A 22,366-nucleotide genomic window follows, 5' to 3' on the forward strand; every position below is an offset into this window, starting at 1 on the left:
TGAAGAGCCTCGTGGCACAGTGGTTAAACCACTGTACTGCAGCCAAAACTGTGCTCACAACTTGGGGTTCTATCCCAGGTAGCTGGCTCAAGGTTGACTCAGCCTTCTATCCTTCCGAGGTCGGTAAAATGAGTACCCAGCTAACTGGGGGGGGGGGGGCAATGTGTAGCCTGCATAATTAACTTGTAAACTTCCCAGAGAGCGCTTGAAGCACTATGGGGCGGTATATAAGCAGCACACTTTGTTTTGAACACATTCCATATGTGCTGTCTCTGATGCATTTTTTGGTATCACCTGGCAGGACAAAGTTCCAAACAGAGTAGATCTGGAATGAGCTGGAATTTTTAGCATATATACATTACTGAAACAGCGACATCTATGTTGGCTCGAGCATGTCATGAAAATGGCTGATGGATGGATTACAAAAGGATCTCCTGTATGGAGAATTAGTCCAGGGAAAGCACCCCAGAGGGAGACCACAGCTGCAATAGAAGGATATCTGCCAGTGGGATCTGAAGGCCTTGGGAATGGACCTCAACAGATGGGAAACCTTGACATCTGAGTGTCCAGCCTGGAGGCAGGTGGTGCAGCATGGCCTCTCCCAATTTGAAGAGACACTTGTCCAGCAGGCGGAGGCAAAGAGGCAGTCCTGAAAGCAGCAAAATCAGGGAGCTGGACAGGGGACAGATGGTATTTATCTTCAGTGTGGAAGGGATTGTCACTCTTGAATTGGCCTTCTCAGCCACACTAGACGCTGTTCCAAGACTTCTGTTCAGAGCATGTTGCCATAGTCTCTTGAGACTGAAGGTTGCCTACTACTACAATGTATTGTCAGGGATTTCTGTTGGTGTCACATATAGTTTGTGCTTTGCAAGCTTGAATTCCTCCCTACACAAGCACTTTCATTTAAAAACTTTATTAGGACTCAGTGCATATGTAGATGAATAATAGGGGCCTAGTGGTGCAGTGGTTAAATTACAGTTCTGCATTCAAGACTCTGCATGACCTGAGTTTGATCCTAACAGGCAGCTGGCTGAAAGTAGATTCAGCTTTCCATCCTTCTGAGGTTGGTAAATGGAGTCCCCAGCTCGCTTGGGGGGGATGTGTAGCCTGCATAATTAAATTGTAAAGCACCTAAAGTGTGTTTTAAACACGATGGGGTGGTAAATAAGCAACACATTTTGCTTTGCTTTGCATAGGTTAGGTTAGGTTAGGTTAGGCATCCTTCAGTCTCGAAAGACTATGGTGTCGTGCTCTGTATGCTTTGCATTCCTGAGTGGATTTTGAGTGATTTGCTCTAGGACACTAGAGTTTGACTTTTTGCCCTTCATGTCTGCAATTGCCATAGACTAGTTTCTCTTGTTTGTGTGGTGGTGCCACTGAGAAAGCTCGTAAAAGTTGCCTTTTGCTCCTCTTGTTCTCTGGGCTGGAGTGGACAAATAATACTGTCAGAAATAATTCTGAAGCTATTGGGTCAACCTCTGCCCCCACCATCTCAGAGCCATTTGGTTTCTCTCATTTTTAGGACTGTCTCTCCCCCCCGCCCCCCGAAACGCAAATGCAAGCAGAGACCTGGATGGAGAAGTCTTCAAGTGTCTCCAAAAAGCACGGGGTGAGTTGGTACAAAACTAGGTGCCTTTATCCAGGCATGGACAGGGCTTTGAGGAAGTGCAGATTCCCCCATTTGCAGCTGCACTGCATGCAAATCCATGCTCCAGAGCAGCCATTCTAAATCCTTTTTTGTTGTTGTTGTTTTGGCCATGGAGCTCTTAGGAGCTCTTCCCATGTTCCAGGGCCCCCCGTCAACCAAGGATACAACACAGATAGATGAACAGAGGAACAGAATACAAAATGTTTCAGTCTGTGGCCCCCTTCGAATGTGCCGGGGGCCGTAGAGGGTCATGTGGCCCCCCACTGAGAATGGCTACTCCAAAGAACCTACGAGTTTCATATCTAAGCTGAGGAAAGGATCACAATGATGTATACATAGAAGCAAAAGGTCTGAAGAAATCAGAAACAGGCTTGGGTGGGCTCCATGACATTTGGTATACATTGCTGCTCATAAACACATAGAAACAACCTATCGACACATAACTCCTTTTTGAATTCTGTAGCCTCTTCTCTTCGCATGCCTTTGTGATTTACATTTTTGTGGCTGCTCATGCTAGATAGAAGCAGGGTTTGGGCTTGTGGTTAACAGGCCTGTTTTTGATGGCTTTGCAAAGCTGAAGGGTGAGACCTTCGGTGGGAAAGCCCACTGGGGATAAGAAATATGATGGAGATTGTTAGGTTTCAGGGGTTCATAGTTGTCTTGGGATAAATCCAATGTTGACTCCTCAGGGCCTGGTTCCAAACCATGGTTTCCCTTTCCAGACCAATTAACAGGATGCTATTCTTCTTGCTGAAAAAGTGCCACCCAAAAGGAAATAACAGGATCAGGCTCCATCAGTCAGGAGCCCACAGTTCTACCCTACGGAATGAAACATGGAGTCAGCAATGAATTTCGGAAGAGGTGCATGTTGCATCTCCAGAGTCCTTGGCCGAATTACCAAAAGTGGGATTATACATTCCCATTTACATTGCTATCCTCTGGACAGTCCAAACACTTTTGGGTAGAGACACCTTCAAGCGGCTTGCTTGCTGGCTTCCAGGGCAGCATCCGTCTGATAAAAGATGCTTTATTTTCCCCAAGCCCTCCAGATGCTATGAGATATCTGCTCTTGAGGTCAGTGAGGGTTTTTAAACAGCCCTTGGAATGTGCCAAACATTTTGTGCTGATCTGCACACACCCTGGAATGTTTGAAAGGGGGGAAAAAAGGAAGGGGAAAAAAATAAAACGAACCCTTCAGCCTTTATTTCCACAAGAATGTCTGTTTATTTTGCTTGGTTCTCCTGAAGTCCACCCACTGGGTGGTTTGAGGAAAAAACAACTTGAGTTATGAAGGTGTATCTGCTGAAAGAGCATTCTCCTCTAGGGCTCAGATTCAACCTTATAAACATTTTTAAGGATAGCCTACTTCTTGAATGTTTCAGCGACCAGCATACGTAGCTACCCTTTTAACTTTGCAAATAGAAATAAAGAAACCCAGGCATATGTCTCTACACAAATGCCATTAATAATCACATTTCTGTTTGCTGCAGTTTCTCATAGCAAGGATTTCTGAGGCCAGGTTCTAATTATACTGCATATCTACAGACAGCAAGATGAGCTATGTCAGGAGGACACCCTCAGGGCGTTGTATTTATTGCATAGGCTCAGAAACAACGCAGGGAAGAAAATAAATACTGAGACCAGACTCTATGGCGGGGGTGGGGTGGTGGTGGCAATATTTGATGTTCTCAAGGTTCTCAGTGAAGTGTAGGCCAACAGCATTCTGGTGACCTGTGTTATCCTGTTAATGATTAAACAGATGGCTATCAGTCTGATGGGAAAAACAGCAAAGGAAAAGCTGCAAAGTGTTATCAGTTAAGTAATCCTTCTGTTCCTGTATGGAACCTATTGATACATTTGTTCAATGTTGAATAGTTCTAATGTTTTTTTTTAATGCTCTTGATTTTAGATAACTTGCACACACTTCACAGGGCCCAACAAGGACCAGCCTAGAAGAACGTTCTCCTCTCCTTCTGTATGAGAGACGCTGAGGGTGCAGCCAATACTTGCATGTTTTTTATTTGTATCAAAAATAATTACAGGGGTTATCCCCCCCCCAAAAAAGAGAAATCTAATGTCTGATTAATCTTGGGCTTCTTTTTAATTTTCATTGGTATATGTAACTGATTAGTTGACTTCATTTTGTTCATTACTGTGAGGTAATATGGTAGTTTTCACATCTTTTGTTTTCAGGGCAACCTTTCCTGTCTGTCATTCCCTCTTGGTTGCAATAGATTTTTTGGAAGCACTCTTAAGACTCACCCAAGGCCATTGGATCTGTTTCTCCAGATAATCTGAGAGTCCACCCTAAAATAAGCCCAGACCATCCTTAAATAACCTCATTACAGAAGAAATAATGACAGATGTGCTGGCTTTCAGGAAACTTGTCATTGATCTTCTTCAGTCATTTGAAATGCATAGGTTTCCAGAAAGTTGACTTCTTGACTTGCAGCAATCCACTATAAGTTATGCCACTGGATTTATTGTGGCAGATGTACTGTAAGTAATAGGATTCTGGCCATTGGGCTCAAGAATGTTATCATACTTATTTTTATCCCTGCCCTTTTACTAACTCATCTCTTCCCTTCTCACATAGTTTTCTACTTGTCTCTCTGTCTGACTATCCACCTTTCCATTGGCATTGAATTATTAAATATATACTAGTTCTTGAATCCTGGTGGGAAATACGTATGTACATGAGACAAGACATCCTATCAAAAGGGAAATATGTATACAAGTATACGTGTTGTGAAACTGTAGCTAACATGAGCAAGGGGTTTTACATTTTCATGCACAAAAAAGAGATGCTGTACTTTAAGCTATGCATTTTTTTAAAAAAAAGACAAAGTAACATTTTGATCTAGATGAAAGCGTTGGATATGTTTGTTCTGTTTGATATGTGGAGTGGAGTCCACATAAGTGTTTACAGCTAGGATGGGGAGCTTATATCCCAAGACAGCATTTGATGTAAAGTAAAGCAAAGCAAAATGTGCTGCTTATATACCGTTGTGTAGTGCTTAAAGCTTTCTCTGGCTGGTTCACAATTTAATTATTCAGACTACGCACTGGCCCCTAGCAAGCTGGGTACTCAATGTACCAACTTTGGAAGGATGGAGGGTTGAGTCAACCTCGAGCCGGATACCTGAGCCCATTGCAATCAATCTCAGGCTGTGAGCTGAGTCTTCACTGCACCACTGCAGTGTAGCCACCGTGGCATAAATGCTAAAGAGAGAAGCCCTTTTCTGGTGTGGGAGAAGCCTGGTTTCTCAACAAACTTAGAGGAGAGCACCTAGTTTTGCTCTCTCCGTTCTCTTTTCTGTATTCATTTGTCAAGGAATTTGGAGAGGTTCCTATTCCCACTGAGATGCTTCCTTCAAGCAAGGATATCTGAGAAAATCAGAATGTTTACCTGCATGTCTTTTCAGGCTTGTCAGTGAATGTGTGAGGAATACCTAGAACTCCTAATGTCACATTTTAAATGGAGCTTGTGTTACTCATTATTTTTTTGGCACCCACTTTCCCATGATTATTACTGTTCTGCCTACTGTACAAGTGCAAGCTGACAGCAGTGACACCATGTGGCATGAAAAACATTTCATATGGTGGCTCCTCTCATACATTTTCTGTGCTGAAACATTTGTTTCAGTGTTCCTTCAAATTGTGAGATTTATGTTAAACTGCAGCCATGTGTGCAGGAGCAACTAACATCAAATGGTCTTAAAACTATTGATAATTACTGGTACTGTATGAGGGTGGCGGATACATGCATAAGAAAACTTTGTCATGGAAGAATAGGAAAAGAAAGGCATTTGTATTAATTGTTCCTGTAAATACACACATACACAAATGAATCCTGTTCATAGTATATTTCCTTATTTCAGCATTAGGATGCCCAGTTTTTCAGCGACTCATTTCTCTCAAATGTGTTTAATTAAATGACTAGCAAAGACAAGAGAAAAGAGAGTTCTCTAAACTGGTAAGGAAAATGTACAGAGACCTGTTCAAAAGTTTATTGGGACAAGTCATTAAAGGTGTATAAAAATTAGCCAGGGCATAATATATTTTATGAACATTTTCCAGTGGGTTTTTAAGGAGGCTTTTGGAAGTGCACAATTCAAAGCTAGTTTCAGCAGCATACTGTACTTTTTTCCTTAAGAACAAAGAAGGAAAGAGATGGCACAGATAATGACAGCAAAGAACAGAGATGGTTTATTTTAATTTATCTGGAAATGTCTAGTTCTGCTATGAAGACATGAAGATTCCCAAAGCACCCTATAATGAATTGAAAATGAAATGCAAAAAATTGTTAGATAGCTCAGCAGTTCAGGAATCTGACCGCCAAACCAGAAGTTGGGAGTTCAATTCCCCACTGTACCTCCCCGATAGGGCCTTGATTTGATCATCCATAGGGTCTCTTCCAGCTCTGCAGTTCTAAGATGATGATAATGATGATGAAATCATAACAGCAAAATACGGATGAGTGGGACTTACTTCTGCATAGACATGTGCAAGGGTATGATGTGAAAGAGCCCTGTTACCCCTCTCCCAAATGCATGCAGACTACGTAAACCAGAGGCACCGTTACTTCAAGGATCTGCCAGCTGGCCGTGTTAGCTAAGCAACTCAGGGGAGTTGTAGAACTGTAAAGATTATAGACTCTGATACAGACCTTAGGTGAAAATCCCAATGCTCACAGGTCACACGTGGCCTTTATTTCATGTGGAATGGTACAGCAAGAGAGAGACAGATACGAAAAGAGGGTGATGTGCAATCCCACAAATGCTGCAATTACATGCCAAGACGAACTGCTTATTGTGCTAGCATTAGCCTTTAGGGCCCTAAGTATTTTATGACTCAATTAGTTTTAAGATCATCACTGGAAGCTCTGCTTTCTGGTTTGCCAGTGAAGGCTGCCAGTTAGAAAGTAATAGGAGATGAGAATCTTTTTTGGGATGACTGCTTATCTTTTGATTGGCTTCCCCATGGGAGCATGCATGGCTCCCTCTTTGCTGGCTTTTAGGAAGATTTTAGATGCTGCTTTATTCCATTTGCTTCTGGCTAATTGCAGTACATTGTGCTTTAAACTACTGCTGCCATTTTCATTTCTTTCTTTTTTTGTTTTAATTATCATTGCGTCAAATATCGTTTTCGGGTTTGGCTATGTACTGTAAAGAAAATCCCAGCCTACCTTGTGAAGCCTTTCCTCTCAAAAGGTGATTGTAGAGTGATTAAATAACAAAAATAAACAAACAATGCATATAAAACAAAGTTAGAATCAAGACCTACAGGCACGATCCTAGTTCTCTCTCTTTTTGTGTTCATTTCTTCACTGGCTGAATGCCTGCGCAAGGCTCTTGTCACCAGAAATAAAATCACACAAGTCTGCATAGAGGGGAAAAATGTGATGTTTCCTTCCAAAAACATGATCATCATTTCTGTGTGAGCCTCAGACATTTTTTTCCAATCTGAAGTGGTAGATTAAAATGTCGTATGCGTAGACTCTTTGCTTTGGTCCAGAGCTCTGTTTGAAATGACACATAATGATGGAAGTCAGAGGCACAAATTCTTTCATCCCAGAATCTGCAAATGATAACAGGACTGCTTCCTTGTGAGGTTGACTGTGGCTTATGTTCAGAGCCAGGCCTAGTGTTCACAGAATCATAGAATAATGGAGTTGGAAGGTGCCATTGAGTTATAAGGGGACCATTGGGTCCAACCCCCCCCCTCATTACAGTAAGTGCAGTAATCCAAATCAAAGTTTATCTGACAGATGCTTGTCTAATTGATGCCTCCAGTGTTGGAGAACTCACCACCTCCCAAGGTAATTGGTCCCATTGCTGTACTGCTCTAACAATTAGGAAGTTTTTTCTGATACTCAGATCCTTATGCTCCTTTGTATAACAATCTTTCAAGTATTTGAAGACTGCTATGATATCTCCCCTCAGACTTCTTTTCTTATGCCCAATTCTTTCAGTCTGTCCTCATAGAGTTTGGTTTTCAGTCCCCTGAGTATCCTTGTGGCCCTCCTATGAACTTGTTCCTGTTTGTTGGCATCCTTTAGTACTCAAGATGAGACCTAACCAGTACCAAATAGAGGGGAGCTACTGCTTTATATGTGATCTACAACAACTCCAGCTCAGAATCACTGGAGAGGTAAGCCAATTCAGTGGCATGCTACTGACAAATTGGTTTTTAAAAATTGCAGCTTTCCTGTGCTTCCCAGTGGAGGAGGAGATGAGGGGGATACAGATGGGGGATTTTTTTTTCTGTTCCCACCTCCCTTTAAAGGGAGTGATGGACTAAACAGGGTAGTTTGAGGTGCAGTGTGATTTCCTACCCTGAAACCATCTGATCTTTGTGTGTGGTTGGAAGAAGCCACCCCAAATGGCATACCATAACTCAAAGCGATCCTATTTTACCTTATCCAGCCTGGGACAACTGGCTGTCTAGTCACATCAGGCATCCAATGTCCTAAGAAAGATGACATGTTTTAATAAAAGAAAACCACGTATCTAAATATGATTATCTAAATAGACCACATCTCCATCAGTGAGCCTGTCTAGGTGTTAAGATAGCCAGGAGAGGCCTTTCTCTCAGTCCCACCACCCTCACAGGTGAGTTTGGTGGAAACACGGGAGAGGGCCGTCTCTATGGCTGTTCCCAGACTCTGGAACTCCCTCCCACTGGAGGCCAGGCTGGCCCCATCTTTGCTGTCCTTCCACAAGCAGGCAAAGACCTTTCTCTTCAGCTTTCCCTCAGTGCTTGGCTGCCTGTGTGGGGTTTTATAAATGGATTGTTGAGCTTTATTGCTTATACATGTGATTTTAGTATTGATTTTATTTACCATTTTAAAAATAATATTTAATTCCTTTAAAAATATTTGTATACTTACTATTTTTAGCTTTCAAAGACTGTCTTTTAATTGCTGTAAGCTGCCTGGGGGGTCCTTTTAAGGAGAAAGGCGGGGTAAACGTATTTTAAATAACTAAATAATAAGACAGATGGAAGAACATCATGTAATACCAAGCAGCCAGCTGTCTGCAGAAAGTTATTACTTTGGACTATAAACTCCCCAAATCCCCTTAGCAGAAGAAATTGGGGGAAATTTATTTCTGAATTGCATCTTCTAGAATCCTTCCCTACTGTCTGGGAAATTATATGGCTAATTGTTCCTTTTCCAAGCTCTGCCGGGCAATGCAGGGAGTTTGCAGTCCAATCTAGAATTTTTTCTGTAGTAACGTCTTGCTGGTACTGCAACCCTGGCTGGACATCTTGTTCCTGCAACCAGGGCAGCTGCTGGAAACCAGCTGTGAGTCCTTGCCTTGGGTGACAATGGCCAGGACTGTTCCTTCCACAACTCTAAGGAAAGAAAGTTCACTATCGCAGCCATTAAGACATGTGTGAAACAGGGATGGAGACTCGTCGTCAAGTCTAACTTAAGTTGCACTGGTGACTGGACTCATTTTTTCCCCTCTCTCCAATGACGTTGATTGGACTTGAGACTTGGAACCCACCCACCCCTCCCTTTGGGGGGGGGGAAGCTTGTTTTTAATAGGGACTCGGACTTGGGACCAAAGATTTGCCAACGTCCCTGGTGCGAAAGCTACCGGGCTTGCCTCTATTCAGCACAAATGTGAAGTCAGAAGGTTTTTTTCATTTGTTTCTGGGAAATTACGGCACTTGCAACTGCGTCAGTTTTAAAGGGGAATCCAGACAACAGTGCTGCACTCCTGCCTCTGGGATCTCCGTCCTTTTACAGGGCTGCAGTTGCAATGCAAGTGAAATGTAGTCTCTCTCCCCCCCCCCCCCCCCCCCGGTTTATCGAGTATTCACTACATTCCTGACACAAACTGAAAAGCAAACAAACAAATCAAGCATCAGGCTTGTAAACCAGATTAATCCCCTCAGGATAAAGCGTGTGCTGTCGGAGGAGCATTTTCTACCAAGATAGATCTTGTAAAAGAATAAAACAAGGGACGGGTTTATAATGAGACTGCTGCTTACATTTGTATTTTGCATCAGCAAATTTGATAGACACAAGTTCCTTTGGGCTGAAATCTAATCTCCATCTCTTTCTGTTACCTCGAATGTTTAGTCTATTAAAGTGTTAGACTTAAAAGCATTTTTACAGCAAAGTGCAAATGTTAACCTAACACTACTATTGACTGCCAAGGAAGATCTTTTTTTAAAGAACGCATGCATAAAGAGAGAGAGAGAGAGAGAGAGAGAGAGAGATGCTGAAGTATGCCATCTTGTGGTCTGTTGAAAACTGCTCTAATGTTTTCCTTCTGCAGTTTGCTACAATTCCACTGCTGAAATCCAAACCTCTGGCTATAAAAGTTCCCCCAATCCATTTCCATGGCTGAGTGTAGATTTGAACCCAGGCCTCCTGAGTCCTAGCCCATCACTCTATCCACTACACCATACTGGGTATCGGGTTTGAGACAGTCTGCCTTAAAAAACAGGCTATCTAGTACATATGAAAATCACTTTAGGGATCTTGCAGGGACCTCAATCAGTTTCTCATTTACAGCTGTATGGATTTTCACCCCCTTTGGAGGGTATGTTTGTAAAGGTCTTCCTGGATATATAAGCTGTATGCTGTGTATCACTTTGGTGGGCACCCCAGTTATTTTCTAGTGAATGGCAAGATGGCATTTCACCCAGTTTAGAGGGCATTTATATGACTCAAATTGTAGGCTCAGTCCTGTGGAGCACATTGTAAATCACTCTGAGGACTCTTGAGGGCACTCCCTTTTATTTTATTTTATTTTTTTAGCCAACAGAGTCATATGGCTTGTCACTGAGAAGATTCTGATGAGCTGAATCCTGAAATTTACATGTTTTGAGTCTGCCATAATTTTATGGGTGGGAGGAACTCCAGATGTTCATTAGCTGGGAGCCATGCTAGCTGGGGGATTCTGGGGGTTGTGGTCCTCTAATCAGCTGAGTGAGATGAAAAGAAGGGCTGCACAGAGAAGAAAGAAAGACTGAGGAAGGGGGTGGGACTCACGGGTTTTGGGAAGATGTTAAGTTAGGGATATTTTAGGAACCTTGCAATTCATTTGTGAGCTCAAACAAGCTTTAGTTTAGCTGGATTGTGCTGGTTGGGGTGACTCTGGGAACCAGGTGACTCCTCCTGTACCATAGTGGCCCCATAGTCCAGGGCCCCCCACACACAGCTGTAACAGGAAAGGTTTCCCCCTACTCCCCAGGTGCAAACATACTCTCTCTCAATCTCTCTCTCATCCATCAGTGATAAAAAATTCTGTAGAACTCAAAATCTTGCTTTATTTGGAACCTTTTCATGAGCCAGAAGAGGTCCTGCTTGATTCCAGCGCTTTGCTCCTATGAATGGGAAACACAACTATGATTTGGAAACGCCACGATGAGCCAACTGAGGAAAACTCTTGCTGCTGCAGGAAACAGCCTTTTCATGGGACTGCAGTCTAGGGAGGATTCTGTCTCCTCTGATCACAGGTTATAGCTACCAATTTGATGATAACTTTGAATTTTTGGTCAAATAATTTCATAATCCAGCTTTGCTGATGTGAAAACTGGCATCAGCCCCATGTTCTTCTGCTGCAAGTCCACTGCAAGCGGCCAGAGGTTCAACAGGACCATGACAGAGCTGTAGGGGACCGTACCAAACCTGGGGCTTCAGGGAAGCAGATCTTTGTAAATGGATGGCTTTTTTTAACCTCTTGTCTCATGCAGAATCCATTATGCCTTCCTGGCCATCTTGACAACCCCAACCATGGCCATCTCATTGGGTCCAGTTTTGGACTTTCTCCCTGAATCCCAAATTTTGTCTTTGCTTGATGCAGAGCTCTGTAGAACCTGATTTTACAACTTAATAGTGATTCAACAGAGGTGTTGCTTAAAGCTAGGAGTCTGTAACTAATTATTAAGATTCATCTAAAGGTGAAGCCAGCAGCTCTGTTCCACCCTACCCCCTGCAAAAACTAAGGGCAGGGACATGGGTGGTGTGTTGCCCAAGCTCTCTCTCTCTCTCTGTCTGTCTGTGTGTGTGCATCAGATTGAAATTGAGGAGATAAACCCTGTGCGTAGAACACCAGCCCCTGTGGAAAGTCCGAATATTCCTGCTGCCATGAGCAATGGACAATGATTAGAGATGGGATATTCATATTTGTCTCCCAGGGGAGACGAATGCAAATACTGCCATCACAGGTGGCTGGGCCCTTTGGACCCCCACCCCAGTACAGGCAGGTCCCACTTACCGCTCGCAGTGTGCACAATCATCATCATTAGAGCCGTGCCAATCACGGAAGTAGCCTGGTCGGAGCTTCCCTGCCTTCCTGCATTGTCAGCTGAGTGGAGAGCCTTGTCATCCCACTTCCTGGCCGGAGTGGTCAGCAGTGCAGGGAGGCAGAGAAGACCCAGCCGAGCTACTTCTGCAATTGGTGCAGCACAAACAATGACAGCGGCACATGCTGTGCTGTGAGTGGTAAGTGGATCGGCTGGTCCTGGGGGGGGGGGCAGGTCAAAAGGGCCTAGTCACTCTATGGTGGTGATATTCATATTAATCTCTCCCAGAAGACAAATATGAATATCCCATCTCTAGTATCAATGACAACTATGAGGACTGTGGCAACTGTGGGAGCTTAGCTAATGTAGGGAAACTGGCGGGAAAGTAGGTTAGAAAATAAGAGAAATAAATACATGGAAGCCTGTGGCCTCTGGCATTGATTTGGTAGCCTCAAGTGATGGTGGCAAGTGTATGAAGCCTGAAATTCTCTACAGTGGACCCTTGACTTACAGACTTTTTGAGTTACAGACTTCTCTGGCCGCAAAATTTAGGTTTGACTTGCAGACTAAGATTTGATTTACAGACCAGAAAAAAACCAAAATGGAACAAAAACGGCCTGTTACAGGATTAATCGGTTTTCAATGCACTGTAGGTCAATGGAGACTTGACTTACAGACTTTTTGACCTGAGAACCGTCTTCCAATACGGATTAAGTTCTCAAGTCAAGACCCCACTGTATAGCGCTGGCTCGATACACAAGACTCAAGGAGCAGCAAGCGAGCTGCCCTTCGAGAGCAATATGTCAACAGGCTAACGAAGGAATCATTAAAAAGGTAGGATTTAAAAAGTCAGGTGGGGCTGGCTTGTCAGTAAGCCTTCCTGTTGAACGAGTGTTGGTTTTTATCAGAGTTCACTGTGCACCTGCAAATATGGACCACTAAATTTCTGCAGCTTCCTTCCTTCCTTTTCTCTCTGCTTTAAAAATAATGTTCTTCAAAACAGAGTTTGCCTGAAACATGTCTTAAGAGCGTTCTTCCCCTTCCTGCCACCAGCGAGCCAAAGTCAGCCCCAAGTCATGCCTTCTGGCTCGCCAGGTAGCCTGGGAACATGACCTTTCTGGGCACTACTAGGTGGGCACGCCAGACAGAAAAGGAAGCCTATTTTTATTCAGCTGCAGGTTGGCGGCCAGAGAAAAGTGATGGGCTCCCAACCAGCTTTGTGGGTCACCACTTAAGCAGGCTTTCTTTAAAGCAAAGCTGCCACTCAAGCAGTTACTAAAAATGTAATTTAAAAATCGATGGGGGCTGGCTGATGGCAGATCGCACTGCCTATTATTCACCCTGTGCTAATTGAGTGTAGCAGTGCCTTCCCAGGCATGAAATGAAAAGAAATCGAAAACACGCATTTGCGGAACCACAGTGCATAGGAAAATATGTCTTTCTTGATCCAGGGAGATGTATAGAAAAGTTTATGAGGTCGCAGAACAGTGATAGTGATGGGGAATCCTTTCCAGAAAAGGGTGGAAATCAAACACAGAGGTACAGTTCAAGAGCAGAGATGGAAACTTAGTAGGAAAAACATTCTACTTTGGTTATTTTTTAGAGAGCCCCAAATTTTAATTCCGTTAAATTGAAAGGGGCAAAATTTTAGCAGCAATGTTAAATTCCTGTTTAAGTTAAGTCACTCTGCCTAAAGCCTTGCCACAAACATGTAGCAAAATCCCATTCATTATTTTCCATCATTCACAGGAGAGTCTTTTGTTTTTCTTAGAGGGCTTAATCTGAATTATGGGGTATAAGGGCTGACTCTTAAAACTCAAACTATATGGATTTACAATTTCTGCAATGTCCATTAGCCTTCCCATTTGTTCATTTGGAAAATCCCTTTTCAACACCATGCTTACTTCTACACTTACACAACTGTATATGCCTCACTCAAGATCATTTAACAGAGATGACTTGCTCATTACGATTTCCAAGACTGAGATTTAATTTTGAGCTTCAAAAGTGCTATCAGTCTCTTCCCTGATGTATGACCAAATTTTATTTTGCAAAATCTCAGAGGCAGTTCTGCTAGTTATTATAACAGCCAAAGCAAAAACAATTCATAGGCCATGGAGGAACTAAATACTGATTACTGATGCCTTTTATATTGTCTTAAATTTGCACTATGACTCCTTCCTACCTTTGTTAAGTACTTGTAACTAATTAAGGTTGTATGCTATATCCACTTACACTGAATTCAGTAGAAATCAGTTCTGAGTAGAAGTATTAAAAGCTTGTAGTATAAATGACTGTAATCCCCACTTCATCTAGAAGGGTGCAATTTTAGAAGGGAGATAACTTTTTAATCACTGAGATTATTCTCACCTCCTTTAAATCACCCAAATATGAACAGCAACCATTGCTAAAGACATATCTGCACATACTCTCTTCTCAGAGGGGAGAAAGGCAACATTTCTATGGAAAGGGGATCAAAATCTGACCAAGTGCACCCACCCCAAGTTCAGAAAGACCAGTCCCAGAAGGAATTTGCTGCTTAGGGAGATGACAGAAGTCACTGCATGGGAGTTCAAAGGGAAAATCCACGAACAATTCAGAAGACCCTTAGGGAGTTTGATCAGCATGGCATGTACTCATGAACTTCAACCCATGCAGCCCTGATGCATTGACAAATTCAGAGTAATTTTATCTCTCTCTCTCAGATTTCTTATGTGAACCAAACCTCTGGGAGGCAAACTGAGAGGGGAGTAACTCTGTCTGCAACCTTTGCTTCTCAAACTCTGCTGCCTTTGGCACTGGTGTGAGGAACAGTGAAGTGGACAGCCAGTGGAGACTCCGACAGGAGAAATTTGCAGCCTTCAGAATTACTTCTAAGGTTTTTCCTAAAAAAGTGATATACTAATGTAAACCAGTTTACATTTCAACTTGACATGGAACCAGTTCCAGCTCTTTTGTTGTTGTTTAGTCATTTAGTTATGTCTGACTCTTCGTGACCCCATGGACCAGAGCACGCCAGGCCCTCCTATCTTCCACTGCTTCCCGGAGTTGGGTCAAATTCATGTTGGTAGCTTCGATGACACTGTTCAACCATCTCATCCTCTATCAACCCCTTCTCCTCTTGCCTTCACACTTACCCAATATCAGGGTCTTTTACAGGGAGTCTTCTCTTCTCATGAGATGGCCAAAGTATTGGAGCCTCAGCTTCAGGATCTGTCCTTCCAGTCCTTCGGGGTTGATTTCCTCCAAAATGGATAGGTTTGTCCTCTTTGCAGTCCAGGGGACTCTCAAGACTCTCTTCCAGCACCACAATTCAAAAGCATCAATTCTTCGGCAGTTGGCCTTCTTTATGATCCAGCTCTCACTTCCATACATCACTACTAGAAAAAAACCATAGCTTTGACTATGCTGGCCTTTGTCAGCAAGGTGATGTCTCTGCTTTTTAAGATGCTGTCTAGGTTTGTCATTGCTTTCCTCCCAAGAAGCAGGGATATTTTAATTTTATGGCTGCTGTCACCATGGAGCTGAAGAAAGTAAAATCTGTCACTGCCTCCATATCTTCCCCTTCTATTTGCCAGGAGGTAATGGGACCCGTGGCCATGATCTTAGTTTTTTTGATGTTGAGCTTCAGGCCATTTTTTGCACTCTCCTTCACACTCATTACAAGGTTCCTTAATTCCTCCTCATTTTCTGCCATCAGAGTGGTATCATCTGCACATCTGAGGTTGTTGATATTTCTTCCAGCAATCTTAATTCCGGTTTGGGATTCATCCAGTCTTGCCTTTTGCATGATGTATCCTGCATATAAGTTAAATAAGCAGGGAGACAATATACAGCCTTGTCATACTCCTTTCCCAATTTTGAACCAATCAGTTGTTCCATATCCAGTTCTAACTGTTGCTTCCTGTCCCACATATAAATTTCTCAGGAGATAGATAAGGTGGTCAGGCACTCCCATTTCTTTAAGAACTAGCCATAGTTTGTTGTGGTCCACACAGTCAAAGGCTTTTGCATAGTCAATGAAGCTGAAGTCGATGTTTTTCTGGAACTCTCTGGCTTTCTCCATGATCCAGCACATGTTAGCAATTTGGTCTCCAGTTCTTCTGCCCCTTCAAAATCCAGCTTGTACTTCTCGGTCCACATACTGCTGAAGCCTACCTTGGAGGATTTTGAGCATAACCTTGCTAGCATGTGAAATGAGTGCAATTGTACGGTAGTTGGAGCATTCTTTGGCACTGCCCTTCTTTAGGATTGGGATGTAGACTGATCTTTTCCAATCCTCTGGCCACTGCTGCGTTTTCAAACTTGCTGGCATATTGAGTCTAGCACCTTAACAGTGTCATCTTTTAAGATTTTAAATAATTCAACTAGAATGCCATCACCTCCACTGGCCTTGTTGTTAGCCATAGTTTCTAAAGCCCACTTGACTTCACTCTCCAGGATGTCTGGCTCAAGGTCAGCAATCACACTATCTGGGTTGTCCGGGACCTCCAGATGTTTCTGGTATAATTCCTCTGTGTATTCTTGCCACCTCTTCTTGATGTCTTCTGTTTCTGTGAGGTCCCTACCATTTTTGCCCTTTATCATGCCCATCTTTGCACAAAATGTTCCTCTAATATCTCCAAATTTCCTGAACACATCTCTGGTTTTTCCATTTCTGTTATTTTCCTCTATTTCTTTGCATTGTTCATTTAAGAAGGCCCTCTTGTCTCTCCTTGCTATTCTTTGCAAGTCTGCATTCAATTTTCTGTAACCTTCCCTATCTCCCTTACATTTTGTTTCCTTTCTCTTCTCTGCTATTTATAAGGCCTTGTTGGACAGCCACTTTGCTTTCTTGCATTTCCTTTTCTTTGGGATGGTTTTTGTTGCTGCCTCCTGTACAATGTTACGAGCCTCCATCTATAGTACTCTGTCCACCAAATCTAATTCCTTAAATCTGTTTTTCATTTCCACTGTGTATTCTTAAGGGATTTGGTTTAGATTATACCTGACTAGTCCAGTGGTTTTTCCTACTTTCTTCAGTTTGAATTTTGCTATAAGAAGCTGATGATCAAAGCCACAATCAGCTCCAGGTCTTGTTTTTGCTGACTGTATAGAGCTTCTCCTTCTTTGGCTGCAGGGAATATAATCAATCTGATTTCGGTATTGCCCATCTGGTGATGTCCATGTGTAGTCTCCTCTTCTGTTGTTGGAAAAGAGTGTTTGTTCTCTTGACAAAACTCTAATAGCCTTTGCCCTGCTTTGTTTTGAATTCCAAGGCCAAATTTACCTGTTGTTCGTTTTATCTTGACTCCCTACTTTAGCATTCCAGTCCCCTAAAATGAGAAGAACATCTTTCTTTGGTGTCAGTTCTAGAAGGTGTTGTAAGTCTTCATAGAACTGGTCAATTTCGGCCTCTTTAGCATTGGTGGTTGGTGCATAAACTTGGATTACTATGATGTTGAAAGGTCTGCCTTGGATTTGTATTGAGATCATTCTATCATTTTTTGAGATTGTATCCCAGTACATCTTTTCCCATTCTTTTGTAGACTATGAGGGCTACTCCATTTCTTCTACGGGATTCTTGCCCACAATAGTAGATATGATAATTGTCTGAATTGAATTTGCCCATTCCCATCCATTTTAGTTCACTGATGCCCAGGATGTCAATGTTTATTCTTGCCATCTCCTGTTTGACCACCTCCAGCTTCCCAAGGTTCATAGATCTTACATTCCAGGTTCCTATGCAGTATTTTTCTTTACAGCATCGGACTTTCCTTTCACTTCCAAGAGCGTCCGCAGCTGAGAGTCCTTTCGGCTTTGGCCCAACCACTTCATTAGCTCTGGAGCTACTTGTACTTGTCAAGGACAAGTACATTCAACATCACAATAGTCCAAGTTTATGCACCAACCAGCATTGCTGAGGAGACTGAAATTGAACAATTCTATGAAGATTTACAACACCTTCTAGAACTGACACCAAAGAAAGATGTTCTTCTCATTCTAGGGGACTGGAATGCTAAAGTAGGGAGCCAAGAGATAAAAGGAACAACAGGGAAGTTTGGCCTTGGAGTTCAGAACGAAGCAGGACAAAGGCTAATAGAGTTTTGTCAAGAGAATAAGCTGGTCATCACAAACACTCTTTTCCAACAACACAAGAGGCGACTCTACACATGGAAATCACCAGATGGGCAATATCGAAATCAGATTGATTATATTCTCTGCAGCCAAAGATGGAGAAGCTCTATACAGTCAGCAAAAACAAGACCTGGAGCTGACTGCGGTTCTGATCATCAGCTTCTCATAGCAAAATTCAAGCTTAGACTGAAGAGAGTAGGAAAAACCACTGGGCCACTCAGGTATAATCTAAACCAAATCCCCTATGAATACGCAGTGGAAGTAAAGAACAGATTTAAGGAACTAGATTTGGTGGACAGAGTGCCTGAAGAACTTTGGATAGAGGCTCGTAACATTGTCCAGGAGGCAGCAACAAAAACCATCCCAAAGAAAAGGAAATGCAAGAAAGCAAAGTGGCTGTCCAACGAGGCCTTAGAAATAGCAGAGAGGAGAAGGGAAGCAAAATGCAAGGGAGATAGGGAAAGTTACAGAAAATTGAATGCAGACTTCCAGAGAATAGCAAGGAGAGACAAGAGGGCCTTCTTAAATGAACAATGCAAAGAAATAGAGGAAGATAACAGAAAAGGAAAGACCAGAGATCTGTTCAGGAAAATTGGAGATATTAGAGGAACATTTTGCGCAAAGATGAACATGATAAAAGATTTGGATATCCCGGACAACCCAGACAATGTAGTTGCTGACCTTGAGCCAGACATTCTGGAGAGCGAAGTCAAGTGGGCCTTAGAAAGCCTGGCTAACAACAAGGCCAGTGGAGGTGATGGCATTCCAGTTGAACTATTTAAAATCTTGAAAGATGATGCTGTTAAGGTGCTACATTCAATATGCCAGCAAGTTTGGAAAACTCAACAGTGGCCAGAGGATTGGAAAAGATCAGTCTACATCCCAATCCCAAAGAAAGGCAGTGCCAAAGAATGCTCCAACTACCGTACAATTGCACTCATTTCGCACGCTAGCAAGGTTATGCTCAAAATCCTGCAAGGTAGGCTTCAGCAGTATGTGGACCGAGAACTCCCAGAAGTACAAGCTGGATTCCGAAGAGGCAGAGGAACTCGAGACTAAATTGCTAACTTGCGCTGGATTATGGAGAAAGCCAGAGAGTTCCAGAAAAATATCTACTTCTGCTTCATTGACTATGCAAAAGCCTTTGACTGTGTGGACCACAGCAAACTATGGCAAGTTCTTAAAGAAATGGGAGTGCCTGACCACTTTATCTGTCTCCTGAGAAACCTATATGTGGGACAGGAAGCAACAGTTAGAACTGGTCATGGTACAACTGAGTGGTTCAAAATTGGGAAAGGAGTACGGCAAGGCTGTATATTGTCCCCCAGCTTATTTAACTTATATGCAGAATACATCATGCGGAAGGCTGGACTGGAAGAAACCCAAGCCGGAATTAAGATTGCCGGAAGAAATATCAACAACCTCCGATATGCAGATGATACCACTCTGATGGCAGAAAGTGAGGAGGAATTAAAGAACCTTGTAATGAGAGTGAAAGAGGAGAGTGCAAAAAACGGTCTGAAACTCAACATCAAAAAAACTAAGATCATGGCCACTGGTCCCATCACCTCCTGGGAAATAGAAGGGGAAGATATGGAGGCAGTGTCAAATTTTATCTTCCTGGGCTCCATGATCACTGCAGATGGCGACAGCAGCCCTGAAATTAAAAGACGCCTTCTTCTTGGGAGGAAAGCGATGACAAATCTTGACAGCATCTTGAAAAGCAGAGACATCACCTTGCCGACAAAAGTCCGAATAGTCAAAGCTATGGTTTTTCCTGTCGTGATGTATGGAAGTGAGAGCTGGACCATAAAGAAAGCAGACCGCCGAAGAATTGATGCCTTTGAATTGTGGTGCTGGAGGAGGCTCTTGAGAATCCCCTGGACTGCAAGGAGAACAAACCTATCAATACTAAAGGAAATCAACCCTGAGTGCTCACTGGAAGGACAGATCCTGAAGCTGAGGCTCCAGTACTTTGGCCATCTCATGAGAAGAAAAGAGTCCTTGGAAAAAACCTTGATGTTAGGAAGGTGTGATGGCAAGAGGAGAAGGGGACGACCGAGGATGAGATGGCTGGACAGTGTCTGCGAAGCAACCAACATGAACCTGACACAACTCCGGGAGGCAGTAGAAGACAGAAGGGCCTGGCGTGCTCTGGTCCATGGGGTCACGAAGAGTCGGACACGACTAAACGACTAAACACACACACACGCCACATCTTTGAACTATTCTCCTCAGAAAGGCTCGCCTGGCCCACTTCAGTTGTTAGGATGATGTCTCTCTTTTTTTTCACTCAGGCCTCACAGACTTTTGTGATATTCTTTTACTCTGCCGAGCTGGTGATTTTTCATTGAGGATTTCATTATAACAGTGGTTTCCCAATACTTGAGACCCAAGATTAATGTCTTGTAATAACAATAACAACAAGGCATACAGGCATACACAGCATTGATTGCTTCATTCTAGTGGACATTTATACGGGTATGTATGCAGATTACTCCCCTCTCCTCCCCGCACCTTGTGGAATGTGGCCTCACATGCTGGACTGAGGTGTCGGAGCAGGCACCATGTATGGAGAGAGACGTGAAAAGGTAACCTCTCCATTCAACATACAGAAACAGATTGGATGGCTGTTGAAACTTATTTTAGCACAAGCAATGAGATGATGCTGTCTTCTATCACATTCATGGGCAGCAATCTAATAAGGAGAAATCAATTCTTCAAAAAACACCTCTGGTTTATGAATGTGAGATGAATTAACCACTTCCCACCCAAACCCAAAGAAATTGTCAGGGGCTGTGGTTTTCAACAAGTGCCCTCCAACAGAGATAGGGGCTAAGGTGGGACTCAGAAGGAACTGCTCAGAGTACCATTGCTGCCCCCCACCATCTGCCACTTGAGGTGGTTACTACTCTGCCTAATAGTAGGGCCAGCCCTGGTAGCATGTGTGGAATCTCCTACTGAATATCAGAATGACTTTTTTTTTTATAAATCTAAGGTGAAAATGAAAAGACAGAGCAATAAAATAAAATAGTAATCCCACATGATTTGTACTCTCCCATCAGTATGCATTACTCAGCTACAACCACCCACCCACCCACCTACAAACAATTATGTATTCTTGAGTTCTAGCTCAATATAGTTGCTGGTGGCAACCATAGCAACGGTTAGTTAAGGTTACAATCCCTTTCTTGTCTCTTGATTTAATCATGATTAGCAGATCTTAGGATAGTTCACACAAAACAGCAGTTCAGGATATGTACTTTATTTGGATGAGTTAGACCAAAGAGATGTAGAGACCCCACACAACCCCACAACTTGTATTACTTTCTATAAAGAGCATGCCTGAGGTAATAATTCCAGATATACTCAGGATGGCAATGTTGTTGCTAAGATGCCATGAGGAGGGAGACAACAAGGACAAACACAGGCTGATAGTGGCACCAGCAGGATCTAATGATTCATAATACACGAGGGGTGTGCCATCTCCAGAGGTCTGGGAGCCATTTCCCCACCCCCAAGACCTATGTGCCTCTTCATGTGCAAAAAATTACCAACAAAAAAAATATCTGCAAAATTACAAACTAAAAGTAGGCAGACGTTGGAAGGAATTGGCAGGGGTTGTGTGAAGTCTGCACTCCATTTTACTTCTTAGTCAGTGCTCCTAAAATTACTTCTGTATCATTTTTTACTTGGGGGAGGGGTATCTAGCAGCTGCCTGCTTCCTCTGGACCACATTTTGCCCACTCCTTTTCTATATCGGGCAAAATCCAAAGAAACAAAACAAAACTAGACCAAAGGGGGGGGGAGGGCAAAAACAGGTGCAACCTTGATCAGGAAGCAAGAAATAGGTCTTCTAGCTCTGTTCATGCAAAGGGATGGACATGATCTGACTTGTTTTTGCAGACTTGCTCAACATGAAAGCATTTTTCCAAATATATGCACCACCACGATCTCCACCAATCAACTTAGAGATAAAAGAGAAGGCACTCACAGGACTTGAACCCATGCCGCTCACATCACAGAGCAGTTCTAACATGGCAGCACTTGGGAATCAGATACTGCTGGCAGGGTGAGGCTTCTGGCAACTCTTATAGCTGCTCAAACAGCAGATCTTCAGCGCAGGATTAAGCCCTAAATGTTCCAGATTGCTTTTTGTGAGGCATTTTGCACGCTTTCCAATAGGGGAGTCCTCCAAAAGAGACCCACGCAAGAGATGATGAGCTGTCATCTGTTAAGTGGCACTTTTGTCTTCTGACTCAGCACTGCGCTCGAGTTTGGAAGCACCATTTTGAGATGAGAAGCAGATTCAGTTCCTGATCATCTGGG

The 22,366-nt window shown here is 43.0% G+C and overlaps 1 long non-coding RNA gene across 1 annotated transcript; it reads left to right on the top strand.

Moving 5' to 3' along the window:
* The first annotated feature begins 1,525 nt into the window (after positions 1 to 1,525).
* LOC144583150 (uncharacterized) lies at positions 1,526 to 9,457 on the top strand. Its single transcript, XR_013536790.1, has 2 exons — positions 1,526 to 1,612; positions 3,561 to 9,457. It is a non-coding gene; the product is annotated as an uncharacterized LOC144583150 (long non-coding RNA).
* Positions 9,458 to 22,366: the final 12,909 nt, after the last annotated feature.

Source organism: Pogona vitticeps, chromosome 1, assembly GCF_051106095.1.
Source record: "Pogona vitticeps strain Pit_001003342236 chromosome 1, PviZW2.1, whole genome shotgun sequence".
NCBI lineage: Eukaryota > Metazoa > Chordata > Lepidosauria > Squamata > Agamidae > Pogona > Pogona vitticeps.